This window comes from Vombatus ursinus, unplaced genomic scaffold, assembly GCF_900497805.2.
Source record: "Vombatus ursinus unplaced genomic scaffold, bare-nosed wombat genome assembly UNPS02014812.1, whole genome shotgun sequence".
NCBI classification, from domain to species: domain Eukaryota; kingdom Metazoa; phylum Chordata; class Mammalia; order Diprotodontia; family Vombatidae; genus Vombatus; species Vombatus ursinus.
The window spans coordinates 25,300,908-25,319,925 of record NW_020954590.1 but is presented as its reverse complement, the minus strand read 5'-3'; positions in this window follow the sequence as shown (position 1 = coordinate 25,319,925).

Below are 19,018 nucleotides of genomic sequence, written 5' to 3'. Positions count from 1 at the left end.
GAGACACAAACTTAAGTGGTTGCTACAAATCTACCACTGATCTGATTTCACTTCTAGGAGAGGCATAGTCAATGAATGAATTGTCGCCTTACTAGCAGGACAGAGTTTCTAGGCTTCTAGGTAGAACCACTGCTTGCCTAAGTGAAGCAGATCACTCTCCAGCACTGACGCCTCATGGACATTGGATCTTGGCAAATTATGCTCTTCTTCAACCTTTCAAAGCTCACAAGTTTGTTCTATTTCCAATACTCCTATACCTAAGATTACAAAGGGCAGCTAGGTGGTGCAATGGATAGAGCACTGGGCTTGGAACCAGGAAGACTCATCTTCATGAGTTTAAATCTGGCCTCAGGCTCTTACTATCTGTGTGACCCTGAGCAAGTCACTTAACCCTGTTGGCCTCAGTTTCTCATCTGTAAAATGAGCTAGAGAAGGAAATGACAAGTCATTCCGACATCTTTGAACCCCCACAAAACAAACAAACAAACAAAAAATGGGGTCATGAAGATTCAGACACAACTGAAACAACTCAACAATAACAACAAGATTACAAAAGAATAAATACAACAGGGACAGAAAAACAATAGTAGGTTCATGTGTTCATGAGAGATAAGGACCACTTATATTTTATCTCTTTCCTCATTCACAACCAAGAAAGACAAGGGAGTGTTCTCTGTTGTCACCTTTTATACTTATCTTAGGTTCTGGTTCAGAAGCCAATTGAAATCTTTCCATTACCATGCAGTAAGCAGACAAGAAACAGTTACCATAGAATAACTTCAGTTGTTCTGAATCTTAGGCAGAGTTCTAGCATTAACTGTCATCACAAACTTCCAAAAGTAGGCTTAACCCCCTGCCTCAACATTAGATAGCATTAGAAACAATTCCTGTGCATGTTTTGAGAACTCAACTTTCATTGGTCAATCCTTCCATTATATATGTCAGGTATATTGAACATGTTTAATAAATGCTTGTCTCTTTAATGCATCAATACCAAGGAGGGACTGGAAATTCCAAGAAAAAAAATAACTCATACCTAATAATAACAAAACTACTACAACAACAACAGCAACAATAAATGGTTGTGTAGTGCTTTAGAGACCTTGTGAGAAGTAACTTGGTATAATGAATGAAAACCAGCCTTGGACCCAATAAGCATGGATTCCACTACTACTTTTGAAAAATATCAAGGAACAGTCACTTAACTTCTTAGTGTTTGAAGAAAGTCTCTAAAAGATGGTTGTACCTGCACCATTAGTGACAATTTAGTTCCCATCCCCAATGCTTAAAAGCAGCATGATATGGAATGGAGATGAGGAAAGGGAAGGGAAGGAAATAAGCCTTTGTTAAGTATCCACTAGATTTCAGACACTGCCCTAAGTATTTTTTACAAAAATTATCTGATTTGTTTGTCAAAACAACCCTGGGAATGAGGTATTATTATCATCTCAACTTTATAGTGAAGTAGATTGAGGCAGCAGATTAAACAAGCCAGTAAGTGATGTGGAAGAACCATGCAAAAATGTGTGGGGTTTGTGTTAAAGAAGCTTATAATCCAAGGCAACAGGAGAAAAAAGGAAAGCAGAAAGTTGGAGAAAAAATTTTGTAACAAGTTTCTCTCACACCCATCAGATTGGCTAACATGACAAAAAAAAAGGAAAGTGATAAATGTTGGGAGATGTGGAAAAATAGGGGCACTAATACACTATTGGTGGAGCTGTGAACTGATCCAACTATTCAATTTGGAACTATGTTCAAAGGGCTATAAAGCTGTACACACTCTTTGACCCAGCAATAACATTAATAGGTCTGTATCCCAAGGAGATCAAAGGAAAAGGAAAAGGACCTATATGTACCAAAATATTTATTAACAGCAATTTTAGTAGTGGCAAAGAATTGGAAATTGAGGGCACACTCATCAGTTGGGAAATGGCTGAACAAGTTGTGGCATACAATTGTGATAGATTACTGTTGTGCCGTAAGAAATGTTGGGGAGGCTGATTTCAGAAATAAACTTGGGAAGACTTACATAAATTGAGGAAAAGTGAAATGTTCAGAACAAAGAGAATATTGTACACGGTAACAGAAATATTGTACTATGATCAACTGTTTAGCTATTTTCAACAATACAGTAACACAAGACAATTATGACGGACTTAAGATGAAAAAATGTTATCAACCTCTGGAGAAGGACTTATATAGTCTGAATGCAGATTGAAACATGATTTTTTAAACTTTATTATTCTTAGTTTGTTTTTTTATTTGTTTGTTTTGTTTTTGGTCTGTGCTTTCTTTTGCAACATAGCTAATATGGAAATCTTTTTACATGACTGTACTTGTAGAATCCATATCAAATTATTTGCTTACTCAAAGAAAAGGAAGGGTAAAGGACGGAAAGAGAAGAATATGGAGTACTAAGTTTAAAAAAGAATTTTAATATTTATCTACATGGAATTGAAAAAAAATAAAATAAAAATTAAATGTTAAAAAAAGTATCTAATGGACTTAGTAATTTCTAGTTAGAAAGAGAGTTGGCTCAAAGTAGTAGTAGATTATGGCACTGTGAAATTAAGTGTCCAGAAAGATGTTGGTACCTTCATTTACAAATATGGAAGTTTGGAAGAGGGGTAGATTTAGGGAAATGATGATGAATTGAGACTAACCTATTCAGAACCAAGAGAAAGAGTTGAAAGGGGAGATGGGAGAATGTCACACAGAAAACAAAATTTTGCCTAGAGCTAACTCTTGCAGTAACATTCTACATTTGGAAATTTCAAAAGGAGTATAACTATTATATAAAGAATTTTCTCTATTCCCCTTAGTTCACCAAATTGTTCTACCCTTTCTTAGAAGCTTCTTGTGACATAATAATAATGTGAAACATTACAGTTGCATAATGTTTTAGAGCTTATAGATACCCTATACAATATATTATTAGTAACATGCAAATGACTTTACCCTGCATTAAACTTCACTCCTCCTTTAGACAGTAATGCCATGACAAGTAAATAGCAACAATGTATTTTTTATTCAGTTTTCATTTGTGTTCTCATTTTGCTACTTTCATTTAGAAAAAAATCTATCATTTTGTTATGGTTTCATGGTGTGTTGTGGGGGCAGAGCCAAGATGGCAGAGGGAAAGCAGTGACTTGCTTGGGCTCTCCCCCAAACCCCTCCAAATACCTATAAAAAATGGCTCTAAACAAATTCTAAAGCAGCAGAACTCACAAAAAGACAGAGTGAAACAAATTTCCAGCCAAAGACAGCCTGGATGGTTGATCAGAAAGGTATATCAAGCCGGGCAGGGAGAGGAGCCCAGTTTGGTGTGGACGCACAGGCCACAGAGAACCTGGAGCAGGCCTCAGAGGAGTGAATCACAGGCAGCTGTGGTGGTTTCCAGACTTCTCAACCCATGAACACCAAAGACAACTTGGAAGGTCAGTGGGAAAAGTCTATGACCGCAGTGAGAAAAGGAGCTAGGTCTCAGCCACCCCTGGGGCCACAGCTGTTTCCTGAGCTTCTGGCCCATTGACTGAGGGGGAATCAAGTGGCTGATCAGAGGGTAATTGCAGAGATCTCTTTGCCAGTGCTGAGGCAGGGATCTCTTTGCCAGTCCTGAGGCAGGAATCTCTTGCTTTATCAGTGCTTGCATCTGGGTCACAGTTCTGAGGGGTGGTCCTGGGGTGAGGAGGAATGCTGGTATGGTGAAGTTTGTTGTGGTGGTGGAGAGGAAAACCCTCACCCCTTATCATAGCACCTTGAAAGAACTGAAAATTTTCAGGTCCCTAGAAGTATCTCTGTAAACAGCTGTACAAACCCCTGAAGCTTGGGACAGTACATTCTCCATATTGGAAGCATACTTTTACCTTAACAAAGAGTTTAAAACTCAAGTAATTGGCCAGGATCATGAGTAAGCAGCGCAAAAAGAGTCAGACTACATTATCTTACTTTGGTGACAAAGAAGATCAAAACATACAACCAGAAGAAGACAACAAAGTCAAAGCTCCTAAATCCAAAGCTTCTAAGAAGAATATGAATCAGTCCCAGGCCTTGGAAGAGCTCAAAAGAGATTTTGAGAAGCAAGTAAGAGATGTAGAAGAAAAACTGAGAGTTTTGCAAGAAAATTATGAAAAACAAGTCAACAGCTTGCTAAAGGAGACCCAAAAAAAAATACTGAAGAAAATAACACCTTAAAAAATAGCCTAACCCAAATGGCAAAAGAGGTCCAAAAAGCCAATGAGGAGAAGAATGCCCTAAAAAGCAAAATTGGCCAAATGGAAAAGGAAGTCCAAAAGCTTACTGAAGAAAATACTTCCTTAAAAATTAGAATAAAGCAATTGGAAGCTAGTGACTTTATGAGAAATCAAGACACTGTAAAACAAATCCAAAGGAATGAAAAATTAGAAAACAATGTGAAATATCTCATTGGAAAAACAACTGACCTGGAAAATAGATCCAGGAGAGAGGATTTAAAAATTATTGGACTATCTGAAAGCCATGATCAAAAAAAGAACCTAGACATCACCTTTCAAGAAATTATCAAGGAAGACTGCCCTGATATTTTAGAACCAGAGGGCAAAATAGAAATTGAAAGAATCCACCAATCACCACCTGAAAGAGATCCCCAAAGAAAAACTCTTAGGAATTTTGTAGCCAAATTCCAGAGTTCCCAGGTCAAAGAGAAAATATTGCAGGCAGCCAGAAATAAACAATTCAAATATTGTGGAAACACAACCAGGATAACACAAGATTTATCTGCTTCTACATTAATGGACCACAGGGCATGGAATATAATATTCTGGAGGGCAAAGGAGATAGGATTACAACTAAGAATCATCTATCCAGCAAAACTGAGTGTAATCCTGCAGGGGAAAAAATGGTCATTCAGTGAAATAGAGGACTTTCACGGTGTGTTGTGGCGGTCATCTCAAAGAATTCAGACTCAGACCACCTCTAATAAAAGCAAAGGCATTTATTGAGGATTACACTCTCCAGCAGGCTGAATTTCAAGTGGAACTGGCAACTTCAGTAAGACAAGACAGGCAACTTTATAGTACAATGATGCTTATTACATAACAGAAATTATGAATATTAAAAAGGCTGAAAAGATTTGTCAAGGCATTAGAAAATAGAGGAGTGGTCCTAGCCTTGGTGGAACTGTGAATGCTATTACCCACAATGCGTAGAGAAAAAATCCCATTGGTGGGATATGTTTGTATGATAATGATATAATAATAAGTTTCTCTACATCATAAATTCACCTGAAGGACAGCTTTTGCTATTACTGCACAGATGCTTGCTCAAGGAAATCCTTTCTATTGTTTGTGGGTCCACTTCTTGCTTCGGCATGTTGGTGGTGCTGCTTGCTGATTATCTGGCTATTGTGGTCCTGTCTGAGATTAGGTAGATGTGGTTGTGGTTGAGAGCATGGACACACCTTTTTGTTTCTATGGGAAATATGAGGAATGGGGCAGTGGTTAGCTAGAGGCACTGGCTGGGATTCCATCACAAGGACACACCTGTTGTTTTAGTGGGGTATGAGTTCATGGACACACCTGCTGTTCTAGTGGGGCAGTGATACATATATAAGGAAGTTAGGCGATTGATTCAGGGTAGGGGGCAGTGGTTAGGTAGGGGAAGTGGGCCTGCTGTTCAGTGAAGCCTATGATTGAGTCTGGGGGCAGTGGTGTGGTTAAATTAGAACATGTCCATTGCTCAGTGAGGCCCATAAGGAAATTACAATATTGGGGCAAAGGACAGTTTTATTAGGACTCCATCACTATAATTTTTTTTGCACAGTTAGATAGAAACCAGAGAGATAATGAAAAAATAGATGAATATATTTGAAATGAAAAACAGTAAGTTATATCTACACAGTACAATATAAAGTAAAGATCTAGCAATCATCTAGTTTATTTGATTCAGCTAACAGTGAGTGTCAGCTTTAAATTAGTTAGATGAGCTGTCTATATAAATAAAGTAAATTGGTTAGAATCCTAACTCAGAGTCAGGAAAGCCTGAGTTTGAATCCTTCCTCAAACATCTATTAGCTGTATTGTTGTTTTTGTTTATGCTTCATTCTCCAAAAGAATGATTGATATTACAAAGATGATATTATGACTTGTGCATGAATTGGCTTTAAGTGAAGCAGAGATGCTCAAAGTTGTCAACCTCACTCATGAAAAGAAATATGGAATTAGTAGATTGCAATCTGTATCAGTGAATGGAGATTTCACACTGAAGAAATCATTGAACCTTGATGTAAACATGCAATCCATGCATGAATCATTATAAAAGTGAAATTAAAGGTTTACCTCAGGTACAGTACATTTTTACAATTCATCATCATCATCATCATCATCATCATTATCACCATCATCATCATTACCTATAGGAAAGTCTCATAAGAAATTCTGAGTATCTGCTCTTCAGCTTAAAGTCTTAGGTGCCTGGGATCATTGACTGTTTTCACGACTTGCCCAGGGTCACAGAACTCTTATGTGTCAAAGGTGAGACATAAATCCAGCTCTTTCTTACTCTAAGGCCAACTCCATAGCACCATACTACACTGCCTCTCTGTGATCAAATGATGATATCTTCTGATTAAATAGTATCTCCCAATAGTTTTACTTTCTAGCCTATCCATTGGCACAATACAAGAAAATTTGAAAAGATAGGAAAGAAAATGTTTAAGTTAAATATTGTATCATAATCTCTGAGTGAATTTTAAGTATTTCTTATCTTCAGTACATAAACAAGCTGCTCATAATTATATTAATAGCACATGTAAAATTAGAAAGAGACTCCCAGCTCACACATAAGGCAAAGCACTTTGGGGTACTAAAAGGAATATGAATGGTAATTGTACTATTCTAATCCCTGCAGATGGGCCTTTGTAGTTTTCACCTTTGCCCTAATGTATCCCCAGATACTATCTGTAAGAGTTAAAATAACCTATATACATCAGTTGTATCTGTAAGTTGTCTATGGGCTGTAATCAGTTATATAGCATTTTAAGATCCCTCTGTTCTCTGAATAATTTTATACAAAATAATTTATGTTATCCTGAACAATCCAAACTGATACTACCATATACTTATCATTCCCTGATCAAGATCGGGTTGGCATACAGTTATTTAGCTTTAATGGAATAAAAAGGCTTATAGAGATGATGCTTCCTATAATGTGCACTATGAGTTGGGAGAAATTGATGGCCATAAACTTTATGCAATATTATAACTGTAGTACTTGTTTTTTTTTAAGTTACTATCCAAGAAATAAAATAATTCAAAAATTTAAATGATAATAATTTTTCTCCTGTCATAATTATCCATGTTCACTCTTTCTCTGGGTTATGTGTGTGTATGTGTCTGTCTGTCTGTCTGTCTGTCTGTCTGTCTTTAGTAAGTATCAGAGTATATTTCCACTAAGGATATCAAAGGATAAATTTTTAAATGATAAATTTTCAAATAAAACACCTCAGGCTTAAGTAAAGTGAAAAAATGAATAAATATTGGTAATTCAATTAATATAAATAAACTTGGAAACCCCTTCTATCACCTTCCCCAATAATAGTAAAATTTAGTGCTGCAGAAATAACCAGGGAAATGAAGGTGAACACAGGTTTATTTGATATGGCAATTAGAGGGCAGATGTGAAGTTTTAAAAAGAATTTCGGCAAAATGACAGGGGTACATGGAAGACTGTATTTTTTTTTTGAGAGAGAAAATATACAATTATTAAGTGGAGGTATTGGGTATAGTCATCTTTCCAAGAGATGAAGGAGTGAAGAAGAAGAAAGGAACAACAGATAAATGGACAACCTATACAAATATAAGGGAGGGTTTTTTGTCTATTTGTTTTTAAGAAATTAAAAGACCTGAGAACCTGTAGGAAAATGAAAGTAGGCATAACTCTGAGATTATAAAATTAGGTATAGAGAAAGAACTTTAAAACACATGATGGAGAAGAGAAGACTATTCAAACAATGTATTGGAAGTGGCACAGAGAGGAAAGGAATCTAGGATTCAGAAATAGTAGTTCACCTTAAGGAAATTAAGGAAAATTCTTCTATGTCCAGAGGAAGAGGAGAGAGTGGGGGATGATGTAGAATAGTCCTAAAGTGTGAAGGGGATAAAATGTATATTGGTCAAAATCTCCTCACAAAAGTGGGAGGCAGTTATCTGCCATAAATGTAGGGAGACAGGGTTATGAATAGGGGATTAAGGAGAAAAGAAAATGTTTAGAAAAGCTCTATGGAGAATGAGATAAGGTATTGATAAGAATAGAGTTAGAAGAATTATCAAACAGCAGCAAAGGGCCAGCTGAAATAAGGCATCATAAATTTGAAATGAGAACGGTCTGATAGATTTTTTTGACCTCTAGAGATATTAAGAATCCTGAAACTGGAGCTGACAAATTAAATAGTAGGGATTACCAACAGATGTTGATTAACCAGTCAGAAATGGTCAAAGGTCAAGGAGACAAAGGGTTTTAGAGAAGTGGCTAGTGATACAGAAAAGAGGCAGATTTGCAAGTTAAGGCCAAATGTGGAGGCAAATGAGGATAGCATGGAAGATATACTGAAGTAGCTCAGTGGCAGAGTAAACTGACAGCTGAATTTGGAATCAGGAAAACTCAGTTTCAAATCCTGTCTCAGACACTTATAACATATTTGGTCATGTGCAGGTTACTTAGTCTCTCTGACCCTTAGTTGCCTCATCTATTAAATGAAGATGATAATGGCACCTACTTAGTAACTTTATTGTGATGACCAAATGATTTAAAAGTGTTTTTCAAATATTAAAGTGATACATAAATGTAATTTGTCATCATAATCATCACCATTATTATTGTTGTTATAACAACAAATAGGAGATTAATCATGAATTAAAGGTTTGGGGGTTATCATAAGGGTTAGAGTAAATGCAAAAGGAAGGGAGTAGGAAAGGTTGAAAAATGGGAGGTTATGGCTAGAAAGGACAATTCAAAGTTCTAGATATCAGAAATAGTTATTTTGGGCCAGCTAGGTGACATAGTAGGTAGAGCATTCGCCCTGAAGTCAGGAGTGCCTGAATTCAAATCCACCCTCAAACACTTGTCACTAACTAGCTGCATGACTCTGGGTAAGTCACTTAACCCCATGCAAAAAAAAAAAAAAAAAGAAAAGAAAAGAAAAAGAAATGGTTATTTCTCAGATATAGCAATGTCTAAAGCAAATGTTGCTTACTTGGGAACTATAACCCATAAAAAAAATCTGTGGATAGGTTTCAGGGAGTCTGAGAATGTAGATGCAAACATAAATCTTTATTCAAACAAAATTGATTTTAATTTTTAAATTTATGTGTTTTGTTTTATGCATTTAAAAACATTATCCTGAAAAGGATTCCATAGACATCACCAGGCTACCAAAGGAATCCATAACCAAGACAAAAAAAGTCAAAATACTCCTCATCTAAAATGTGACCAAGCAGATATGGGAGAAATAGAGCAGTGAAGTCATTAGAAGTGAGGAAACTGAAGAATTGGGTGGTCAGTTTGTTAACAGGATCATCAATTTTTAATTCTCTTAACATGGTGAAAGGGGAAGACATAGTATTTTTCCTACCTTGTATTTTCCAGAACTGAACTCAATACAGCAGATGTGATTAGACTGATGGCATCAGCTTTTCTTATGCTAGGTTTCCATTTATGTCTCCAAAGACCATGTTGGCATTCTTAGATATCTCATATTGTTGACTCAAATTGAGCTTGAGGTCCACTCAAAACCCCAATTCTTTTTCACAGATACTATTGTTTAGACAGACTTCTGCCATTCTACACTTATGCAATTGATTTTTTTTAACTCAGTGTAAGACTTTCAACTTAAAACAATTTCATGTCTTCTTATTATTCTTGGCCCATTGTTCTAGCCTGTTATGACTAAATTTGTTATTGCTGATGATATTTATTAGCTGGTGATCTTCCTGAGGGCAGAGCATTTTAAGTTGATTTAAATGGTCTTTGCAAAGGAGCTAGAATCTAATTAGAGCTATTTGGGGCAGTTAAAAATAAAAAAAAATAGAAAGGAGAGAAGGGGAGAAAACAAAATATGGCAGCAGGAAAAGTGATGGAATAATGTTGGGGGAAAGTGAAAGCCCTTTGGCAGGACTGGAAAGATCATCCAGGAGACTAGTGGGAGGTCAGCATGGAAAGGCAGGTGGGACTATATTAGAGGGGGTCTTGAATAGCAACTCCTTATTCCATTCTCATTTAAATTTGATAATCTTACCATTCATTCTCCAGAGACATTGCTTGTGATTGTCTTGCTAATTTCATTCTAAGGTGTTAACAGCAGCTGTCTAATCTTTCTCTGGTAAGGCCCTTCTTTATTCTTAGTCTCTACCTCTAACCCATTTTCTCTTTGTAGTGAACAATGTTAAATGGATGTAGGAAAGATTATTGTACATTGATCTGATTTTCATCATGGCTATCTTGAAAAATAAGTGAAGTAACTATCAGTTTGGGGACAGTTAAGTGTGGTCCTGTCTAGGTAAAGGCCAATGGATCAAATGTCCCCTTAGCTCCTTCAAGTTATATGATTATAATAGATAGGCATGATTACTCTGACTTCTTAATTAAGGGATTAATACCCTGATAATAGCTTCTAAAAGAATAAAAAGTGAAGGTTAAAAGTGCAATGAAATGCAAATGAAACAGTATTAAGAACAGACTGTACATTTTATTTGTTTCTTATAGAATCTAGGACAGTCTAAATATTAAATACTATTAACATTACTCCTGGTTGATAACAACACTATAAAAAAATCCATATTTGGAATAGTAGTTTCTAATTTTTTTAAGATGAAACCCACCACATTTAAATATGTATGTGTATATATATATATATACATATATATATATATATACACATATATATAGATATATCAACTCTAGAATAAACAGCCAATTCTAATTATCTTTTCAACTGTATCTATCACTTATGTTTTATAAGTTTATCAATAAATTGAATAAGATATAAGCAGACCTTTACTGTAGTCAAGGATGTATTATTAAATCAAATATACATTCAATTGGAAACTTATTTTTGGCAAAAGATAAGTCTATTACAGTATCTTTTTCAATTTTTTTGCCTCTACTATTTTGGGGTAGGAAATAGTTTTCTAGTGCAACAAACTCAGTTTGCTCCAACAGATATATGTGTGTGTGTGTGTGTGTGTGTGTGTGTGTGTGTGTGTGTGTGTGTGTGTGTGTGTATAAAGATTATAGTGTAGCATCTTGGGCAGAGAGATGACACAAAGTTGTAAGATCCTGAATTTAAGGCCTACTTCTGACTAGTGCTAGATTTGTGACCCTGACCAGGTCACTGAACCTCTTAGTTCTCCAAGACAATTATATAATGCTATGGGTTGTAACATACATTTAGAGATGCATTGGTAGAAGGATTTTCTTTATCAAGGAATGAATTACTTTTTATGATGAAATGTCAGGTCTGATATGAATATATATATATATATACACATATACACACATATACATATATAAATATATATATGTATATATATATGTCCTTGCATACTTTTGATCTCATGTGATTTGACAATAATGGAATAAATGTGGAATGGATTTCTGCAAGATCATAAAAACGACATTAGTAAATCTGAATTCAGAATAATGTACAACATAATAAACCTAATAAAATAATAACAACATTAAGAATAATCCCTTTAAAATTCAATCTGTTCTCTACAAGGTAAGCAGGAGACTTTAGTAAAGAAATGCAAGTTAGGCCTGAGCTAGAGAGATGTACTTGGAAAGACTGAATGTCCTAAGCCTTTTGACATAGCTATAAAGGCCTTCCAGAAACTCTGAAACATGTCCAATTGGGCTCTGGAAATACCACTAATTGGGTTGCCACTACTGCCATTATGAAGATGATACTTCTATAAATCTAAGAAATAGAAGGGGTGGCATAGGACTGCAGGTAGGTTTTACTTGAAATTATGATGATCAACTTGATATTGAAGTCTTCAGAAGTATGCTGGTAAAGGTTTTACAACCTGATCTCTGAAAAACATATACGTAAGACATATTCTTAAGTTTAATCTCTATTATTAATAAATTCTCCATCATTTCTTTAAGTCTCAATGATTAACAAACCAATAAATCAAGCCCTGGTTTATAACATTTGCTGATTGTTGAGGGGTGACTGTTTAAGTAATTGTCACCTTCCTCAAGCTGGTTCAAGCTGACTTCACTACATTCCTGGAGGTATTTCTTGTGTTCTGATACCATGAAAAGGCATATTGGAACAAACCAGAATACTAATAGCTTACCTCCTGGAAAATTTTTCAAGGCTGATGGCCCTGACTACTAAAATGGGCAAAACCAAAACATATATGTTCTAATATATGTATAAAAAATTATAGTGTAGCATCCTATGAAATTGAATGAAGACATGAAGATTTTCATTATGCACAAATATATCATAAGCAAATTGTGAATTTATGTCAACAGTTATGTACAAAGGCTTCATGGATCCCTTTATTAATCCTGCCTTCAGTTCCAAGACACATAATAACATACAATGACACCAGTACAAGACAATCATAAAAAAAAAAAATTGTCTTTAAGCATGGATTAAATATATCAATTTATTTATTGACTTATTAATTTATTTATGCCAGTTTTTGCTCAAACATAATACTATCAAGTAATATCTCTAAGAAGAGGCATCAAAGACCATCATGGCAGAAGTGACTACAGAGAGCTACTGAAGATCTGCACAAAGACAAGGAAAGATTACATGAATCCTTAGCCAGTAAACACAGTAGAAAATTTGGAGCCACTTTGGCCAATTAAAGACAACAATAACAACAATAAAATGTTGCAAAATAAATTGTGAAAGCATAGAAATTCTAGATTCCCTTAATTACCATTTGAAAGTAAACATAAAAATGTTAAAGCAGTACAAAGAGTCGAAGTAGTACAAAAAATTCAATATCAATCAAAAACTTAACTAGTTTGAGAAGCAGGGCAATCAAGTGCAAGAGAACACCCTTAAAGAAGTTGAATGTGTAAAAAAAAATATGTAGTAGACTATGCGGTCACAAGAAGTTCAGCATAATGAAAAGGGAAACTAAATCCAATGAGAAACAGGAAGCTAGAACACTGTAAATAGAATGAAAAATGGAATAAATATATGAAGGGAGATGATAGAATATATGAAAAAATAGAAAGCAATGGGATCAGATAATATTCACAATTATTAGCTCAAAAGTTTAATGGTGGTGCAGGGATTATTTTTAAGAAATATTGTAAGCCTCCTTTAAATGTAATTTTGATTCCATATTTCACAACAGAAGGTATTACTTTATTTTTATTTAAATGTAAGAATACTAATGATTCTTCCAAATACAAATCAATTAAGTGTTTTTCCTTTGAACAGGACATTAACAACCTGTGTAATGAAACAAACAAATGACAACAACAAAAAACAAAACAAAACAAAACTTTATTCACACTTACACAAAACAATATCCTTCCTGAACAGCAAAAGAAGTAAGCTAAAAAGTCATAGGAATATTAAGATCAGCTTACTTTCAAGTTGAGAATTATTAAACCCATTGCCCCTAAGTGCCATTAGAATAATAGTTTATTAGTTTAAGCTATTAAAGCTGAAAACTGCACTAAGATTTTTGAGATACACTATATCCTGTCTTTGTTGATCATAACAAAACTTTTTAATCTGATATAAACTCACCACTTCTTCATGAGCTGAAAATATTTAAAACTTACCAAAGGATAGTGGAAAATGCTAGAGTATCTGATGTCAACATAGAAAAATCTTTGTCTTTAAAACATGTCACCAACACAATAATGGTTCTGCTTGTCTTTATACCTGTTATTATTTCTCTTTTTTTGTTGGCTTCAAGACCAGCTTTCTTTTTCTTCTTTTTTATTAATTTATTTCTGGTTTTTAGTAATTACTTCCATAAGCTTTTGTGTTTTAATTTTTTTCCACCCCTCGCTCCCCACCTTCCTTCCCAAGATGGTGTGCAATATGACATAGACTCTACATATACATTCCTATTAAACATATTTTAACATTAGTCATATTTTAAGGAAGAACAATAGGAGAACCACATGAAAGAGGAAACAAAACAAAACAGAAGGAAAAAAAGAGCAAATAGTATGCTTTGATCTGCATTCAAACTCCATAGTTCTTTCTCTGGATGTGGATAACATTTTCCATCATGAGACTTTTGGAGACCCTTGCATTGCTGAGAAGGGCTAAGTCTATCAAAGCCATGAAACACCATGGCTAATACTCTGTACAACATTCTCCCGGTTCTGCTCACTTAACTCAGCATCAGTCCATAGAAGTCTTTCCATGTTTTTCTGAAGTCTGCCTGCTCATTACTTCTTATAGCACAATAGTATTCTATTACATTCATATACCATAACTTGTTCAGTCATTCTCCAATTGATGGGCATCTCCTTAATTTCCAACTCTTAGCCACCACAGAAAGAGCTGCTATAAATATTTTTTGTAGATGCAGGTTTTTTTCCCATTTTTATGATCTCTTTGGGATATAGCCCTAGAAGTGGTATTTCTGGGTCAAAGGATATACACATTTTTGTAGCTTTTTGGGCATAGTTCCAAATTGCTCTCTGAAGTAGTTGGATCATTTCACCAACAATGCATTAGTGTTCCAATTTTCCCACATCTCCAAAATTTATCATTTTCCTGTTTTGTCATGTTGGCCGCTCTGATAGGTGTGATGTGGTACCTCAGAGTTATTTTGATTTGCATTTCTCCATTCCATAGTAATTTAGAGCATTTTTTTTCATATGACTATAGATGGCTTTAATTTCTTCATCTGAAAACTGCCTGTACATATCCTTTGGTCATTTATCAATTGGGGAGTGACTTGTATTGTTATAAATTTGACTTAGTTCTTTATGTATTTTAGAAATGGGACCCCTATCAGAGACACTGGTTGTAAGAATTCTTTCCCAGTTTTCTGCTTCCCTTCTAATCTTGGTTTCATTGGCTTTGTTTGTGCAAAAAACTTTTCAATATAATATAAATAAAATTATCCACTTTGCATTTCATAATGTTCTCTATCTCCTGTTTGGTCATAAATTCTGTTCTCCATATATCTGACAGGTGAGCTATCCCTTGCTCTCCCTGTTTGCTTATAGTATCAGTATCTAAATCATGAAGTCATTTTGACTTTATTTTGGTATAAAATGTAAGATTTTGGTCTATGCCTTGTTTCTGCCATATTATTTTCCAATTTTCCCAGCAGTTTTTGTCAAATAGTGAGTTATTATCCCAGAAGCTGGGGTCTTTGGGTTTATCAAATAGTTGATTACTGTAGTCATTGACTACTGTGTCTTACATACCTAACCTATTCCACTGACCCACCACTCTATTTCTTAGCCACTACCAAGTAGTTTTGATGATTGTTGCTTTACAATACAATTTAAGATCTGGTATGGCTAGGCCACTTTCCCTAGCATTTCTTTTCATTAATTCCCTTGATATTCTGGACCTTTTGTTCTTGCAGATGAATCTTATTATTTTTCTAGCTCTATAAAATAATTCTCAAATAAGTTTCATGGAGCATAAATATCAAGGATAAGACTGAATTTGTTAAGAGGGATCATTGCATTCTGAGATTCAAGCTGAATAAGGACAAATCTGAAGCAACTCATACAGGTCTTTGAGGATACTTTCTAAACTATGAAATGAATGAGAACATTCATAGAAATAATTTTTTTAACAAAAACCTTTACATATAAAGAATATAGGACACATCACCATAAAACAGTTCTAGAATGATTAGTATTTCCATGCCAAAAAGAAGGATGTTAGACATTCTGAAAACACATGAAAAAGAGGTAGGAAAAAATTACTATGATGTTAGAAATATAAACAGAGGACTCTTTACAGAAACATTAGAGGCTGCACCCAAAAGGCTCCCAAAGTTATGTTATGTCACATCTACAAAAATTATTTCTAATTAATAGCTTCTTAGAGAATCCTTTAACTTGTTTGACAATAAAAGTACATAATTAAAATGGGAAATAAGCCTGATACCTGAAAGTTGTATTAACAAAGTTGATATTTCTCTTTGTATGTATAATCCAACCTTTTAAGATAGAAATTGATGACTTATGCCATAGCAATTTAAAATCTATAAAAAATTATAGCAGTTCAGCATCTAATAAAGAGTACATCTCTCTAAAAGTTTCCACCCTCAAGGAACTTACAATCTAGTTGGGGAGAAAAGAAACAAATAAAATAAATTTAAGTTAGAATGTTTAAATAATAACACCAAAAGAAAAAGATGATTCAAGGTCCCTTTGCATGAGCAAGGTCATACCATGTGGCCAATGAATTAGCTTTTATTGAATGCTTATGTGCCCAGTACTTTGCTAAGGACTGTGGGGCATGAAAGAAACACACACACATACACATATACACACACACACAAGTGTGTGTGTGTATATGTGTATGTGTATCATCCTCCAGATTTCCTCAGGACTTCAAAATGTATGCTACTTCATCAGTATTCTACCTATGCAAATCCTATCTCTATATCTTAGCAATTTTATGAGTTTCTCTTGATAAAACTTATTTTGGTCAGAAACCATTAATTCTACTGGAATCACCTTTGGAGGATTGAGGTTCTTTTCTAGGGCAGGGAATGGCACCAGAGTATGATTTTAATAGAATTATATTGACACAAGTTATATATTTAACTCGCTTCTAGGCCAGAAGGGAAGACCATCCTCTGCCAACTGTCCCTAAGTTCTAATGTATTACTTCCCTTATATGTAATTTATATAAGACGTACCATTTATTACAATAAATGCTAACATTTACATAGCACTTCCTATGTGCCAGACACTGCTGAGTGCTTTACTATTGTTATCTTATTTGATCCTCATAACTCTGGGAGAAAGGTGTATTTTTGAATATTGTGAATTGAATATTGAATATTATTGAATATTGAATATTGAAAAGTTTTTTGCACAAACAAAGCCAATGAAACCAAGATTAGAAGGGAAGCAGAAAACTGGGAAAGAATTCTTACCATTTTACAGATGGTAAGTGTCTGACACTGGATTTGAACTCAGTTCTTTCTGAGTCCAGACCCAGCACTCTATTCATTGTGCTATCTAACTGTCATTGTTGATGGTATTAGTCATGCTCCTTAGCCCAGAATATAAAAATTTCAACATACTGAATCTCCTGATTTTATATTACCATGATAGATAGATATACTGGTACACCTATATATATATATGTGGCACACCTATATGTATATGTATGTGTGTATGAGTATGTGAGTTTGTATATGTATATAAAGGAGATAGATTATTGTCTCAGTAGATAGAGTGCTGGACCTGGAATCAGGAAGACCTGAGTTCAAATGCATTCTCAGACACATATTAGCTCTTTTTTCCTACATCTACTGGAGAAGGAAATGGCAAATCGCTCCAGTATCCTTTTCATCCCTAGACAACATGGTACACAGGGTTGCAAAGAATCAGATATGACTAAATGACTGAACAATGATATGTGTATGTAGTATATGTATATGTGTGTATGCATACATATACTCACATGCATATGTGTATGTGTGTAGAATATATATGCATATAAACATATATGTATGTTCTTTCAATGTACTTATTAGTGCTCATACATTAGCCATCCAATAGAATGTAAGTTCATGAAGCGTAGCTTTTTTTTTTGAAGGAAATCATTGTAACTTTTGCATCTTAGAGTGTCAAAAATGAATCTGAGGCACAAAGTTCTGAGTACAATCAATTTATTAGTAAGACAAGCAATTGCCAATAAAGTGATATCTCAAGCCCCTCAGTGTTCAGGAATAGCTTTGTTAGGCAGAGGAGCCTTTTTTTAATACAGCTGCAAAGATATGAAGTGCCAAAAACAGTTCTGCGATGAAAACTAAACTAAAACAGTAATCCTCCTATATCAGAGATAACTGTGAGCTTACATTTGGCTTGACTTACAAGAAAGGATCTCTAGGATCCATGGCAATGGGGAAAACACAGAGTTGGTCAACATTCTCTGGAAAGCCCAATGTTAAGCAATCACCTATACCAGAGTGGCCTGGTGCTAGGCTAATGATTAGGTAGAAGAATTTATGACCACTTTGATTCATCTTCCCTCCTCCATTCCAGGTTAAGGTAGATTGAGTCCAGGCTATAACTCAGAGAAATGGAGAAATTAACTCTTATAAATGCTAATACTAAGGCCTATGCAATTAAAACTAACTCTAATCCATAAATACTGATTCCAGTGATTAGATATAATTCTCAATAATTAATCAATAATACAAAATGAAGTGGGGTGTCAATTTCCAATCTCACACAAAGTGCCCTGAACATAGCTCAGTTCAGTAATTTTTCCATTATGTAAAACTCTTTGTGACCCCATTTGAAGTTTTATTGGCAAAGATACTGGAATGGTTTGCCTTTTCCTTCTTCAGCTCATTTTACAGATGAGGAAAATGAGGCAGACAGAGTTAAGTGACTCACCCAGAATCACACAGCTAGTAAGTGTCTGAAGTCAGATTTGAATTTAGGAAGATGAGTGTTCCAGGCCCAGCTCTCTATCCACTGTGCCATTTAGGTGTCCTTTTTCTCATAGTAGGCACTTAAAAAATGTGCATAAGACCTGATATTTTAGTAATTCAAGTCTGGCTTACATTTCTACATGAGAAACATACTGGGTACCTGATCCAGGGAACTAAATTAATCTATCAGAACCCATAAAATCCTTAGGACAATCATCTCCAGAGTGGGGACATGTAGCTTGACTCCAAGCAATGTGTCATCAATCAGTAAAAACAGTGAAAAGATGGTTCACATCCTATACCGTGATGATCAAATGTAAGATTTGTCTCCAACACAACCATTTTACTCTTATCCTTAGATAGTACCCTTCTCCACCATCTTCTCTTTCCCCAATATG